Below are 3,715 nucleotides of genomic sequence, written 5' to 3'. Positions count from 1 at the left end.
GTTTAACCTCATGGCTTAGTACTGGGCGCCCCATATCCTGTGACAATGATAAAAGCACAGAGCAGGGGAGCATTCTTGGGAGACGTTGAGCGCCCGGCTCTCATGAAATGTTTCTGTTCCTTGTACAACCACAAACACGGATAGCTCGGCACCCCTGTAACACTGTACAAATACATCTGCTTCCATATGAAAGGGGGTATTGTACAATTGGATCAAAATAATCCTTAGCTTGTAATAGATCATATACATGAGGTGACTTGACAAAGACCCAGTCAGGTCAAAGTTTTAAATTTGGCCGGGGGCATCATGCATGATGGATTGATGTCGGCAGCAGCAGCGACTCCAGGATGCCCCCATGCATTTAATTAGCTAAGTACAGAGTACAGTGTATGTCTGAGTTTTGCTGCAGTGTTTTTGATTAGGTTTGTGGAACCCTGTAGATATGGGAACTACTGTGCTTTGCGTTGTGCACGGTTTATGCGTGGCTGATGGTTTGTTGTAGGGATGCACCGATACCATTTTATTCAGACCAAGTGCAAGTACTCGCCAATACCAACTTTTTTTTTAGTGTCGTGACAGTTTTTCTAAAACAATACAGGCTAATGATTTCAGGACAGTGGTGGAGCACCAGGACCCGATGGCAGCTGAAACCGCTGTGATACTGGTAGTTCTGCCACTGACTCCAAGCTGTAGACCAGTGGTTCTCAACCTTTCTAGGGCCGGGACCCCTTGGTAACATTTGCCAAGTTGTGGTGACCCCCAATGGTAAAATTTAGGGTTGAAGCGGCTGCTGCAGCGACATCTGGTGGCGTGGTGGGAGAACTGACACTGCTGCGCTAGGAGATGGCTGAGGAGGACTCTCTCCTAGCACAGCAGAAATCACACAGCGACCCACAGGTTGAGAACCACTGCTGTAACAGCTAAAATGGCAAACCATATAACACAAGCCGAGGGTGTCAGCTTTTATTATTAATAATTATGATGATAATCACTAGATGGGGACCTGATGGAGAACTGCAGGTCCCCCTCTGCTGATTGACAGCAGCAGTGGGCGGGTGCAATAGCTAGTTTGCTATTGCAAAGTGAAATAGCCAATAGGAATGTAGCTATGCATTCCAATACTGATTTATTTATTTTTTCTGGGCTCCGATGTCAGAAATAAAATAAAACGATTGCAGTGAAAGGTTTACTCCTCATTATACAGCAATGCAGAATACCACCAGCTATAGAGGACTACAAATCCCAGCAATACATTATACAGCAATGCAGAATAATATAAAGCTACTTTGTGTTGCTCCGGGGTAGCAGCCTCCATGTCTCCAGGGTCTCAGGAGGGCCGTGCGGGCTTATGGGTGGGCTGTGTGGGGTCTCACCAGGAGTCCAGATGGTCTTGCGGGCGTGCGTGAGCGGCATGGTTATCCAGTAAAAGAGGAGGAAGAGTAGATGTGCGGCTGTAAACAGGTGCCATGTGGCTAACAGGAAGGCTGCCCAGGTCCCCAGCAAGTGTGGGCCCTCAGGCAGCAGTTTCTGTATAAAAATGCAAAGTACCGGTATCAGTGCTTCGTTTACGAGTACTCATGAAAATACCCGGTATCGGCACATCCCTAGTTTGTTGTCAGCAGTGATTCTGGATGCCTACAGCACTTTATCCAGCTTAACATAGTATGGATATGCTTGTTTGTGGAATATCGATTCCCAGTTATTGAATGTTATATTGATGTAATCGTGCATTACTCTTTTCTATCCAAGCTGAGGTTTCCTTATGGACATGAAATGTTCTTACAAAGATTTTCTATTATAGGTGGATTTTGTTTCAGTTTTACAAAGCTGCTAATAATACGTGTTTATGGTTATACAGGACATCGAAACATACTTGGTTCATGCTCTCCTAACTAAATGTAGGTGGAGCTGTATGTGTGCTTTGTACTCTCCTGCAATCTAGCAGTTAGGCATGGTGACCTCTCCTGCAAGCATTGGAAGTCGGGTTCCAAGGGAAGTGGGTTTTATCTTCAGTGTATTTGTTTGCAACAGTTTTTGTATCCGTTTTTTTCCAGGTGGTGCGAGGTTGTCATTCAGGTGGAGCTTCCATTTTCATGGCAGGTCTGCTATAAAGCCTTTCCTTTAGAGAAACATGGAGGCTGCTATTCTCCACATACCAGTTTCCTGCCTGTTATGCTGACCCTTTAGCATTAATATTTTGATTCACTGACCCAGAACAAGCATGGGGATCTGGTCTGAAATACTATTCCAGCTCACTGACAAAGTATTAAATGCCAATAGGAAAGATTTACTTTTATGAAATGAGAATACATGAGCACCAGTGAAAGAACAGTGGGGGGAATTTATCAAATCTGGAGCAGTGGCCTATGGCAACCAATCGGCTTCTCTCTTTAATTTTCAAAGCTTAACTGAACAAACTGAAGAGAGAAGCTGATTGGTTGCCAAAGGCCACTGCTCCAGTTTTGATAAATCCCCCGCATTGTGTTTAGTTGTAGGGTTTCTATCCCTCTGCACAGCCCAAATTCCTCTCTCAGTGATTTATTCGTTGTGCTTTACAAATACTGAAACAAGTCTATTCAGAAGATATGGGGAGTGGGAGTTCTCAACAGGCAAAACAACGAAGGTCTTGTTTGTATGGACGTATTCTGCTCCAACTCGCATGGCCAGATAGGACAGTGCAGTATACTGTACATTTCTCTGAATTTACATATGAATGATGTACATGAGGATGACAACAACTGTACTAAATAATATAATGGAGGGAACTTGTCAAAACTGGACCAGAACCCGGAACATTGACCTACAGTAACCAGCTTCTATCTTCAGTTAAATAAGCTTTGAAAATGAAAGAGAGAAGCTGATTGGTTGCCATGGGTACCTGCTCCAGATTTTATCTCCTCCAGTTTTGATAAATCCCACTCAATGTGAATGAGTCTGTCCATCTCCCTTCTCTATAGTTGGTGTTATGCTAGTCCATCCTTCAATGCATAGAAAACTGTGTCTCTATCTCTCCATGTGACCAGGAGACCGAGCTTATGAACACAGCTAGCTGGATATACACTGAGTGGCCAGATCAGTCGAGCATTGGAAAAAAGTCACGTGGTCCGATGAATCACATTTCCAGTTGCAGTATTGTTGCTGATCAAGTTCATCCTAAATTCATTCTATCATGTTGATGGCGTCTCCCAATGGAGATGGCTTCTTCCAACAAGACAATGCGCCATGCCACGGTGCTCGTATTGTGCAGGAGTGGTTTCAAGAACATGAGGGAGACTTCACCTTGCTTAGGTGGCCCCACAATCACCAGATCTCAATCCAATTGAGCATTTGTGGGACGAAGTTGAAAGAGCCATCAGGCAGCTGGTTCCACAACCATCAAATCTCACAGAACTGGACAGTGCTATTCATCAGGCATGGTGTCAGATTCCTCGCATCACCTTTCAACATCTCGTGGAGTCAATGCCAAGAAGAATCGCCGCAGTATTGAAGGCAAAAGGTGGCCCAACGAAGTACTGATGGGGTGGTCATAATAATCTGGCCACTCGGTGTATATATCTGAAGTATCTGCTCCTCCTAATTATCACTCTTCACATACATATGACTTTTCTACAAATCCCGTTTTCCTTTGATCTGCGGGTAGGGAACTGCTTGATCAGCAGCCTTCACATATACTCTGTAATGTCTGACTATCACTCATCTTGTGTCTTGTTCATGT

Source organism: Nanorana parkeri, unplaced genomic scaffold (assembly GCF_000935625.1).
Source record: "Nanorana parkeri isolate BGI_ZX_2015 unplaced genomic scaffold, ASM93562v1 scaffold243, whole genome shotgun sequence".
In the NCBI taxonomy this organism is placed as follows: domain Eukaryota; kingdom Metazoa; phylum Chordata; class Amphibia; order Anura; family Dicroglossidae; genus Nanorana; species Nanorana parkeri.
This window is presented reverse-complemented; position numbering follows the sequence as displayed.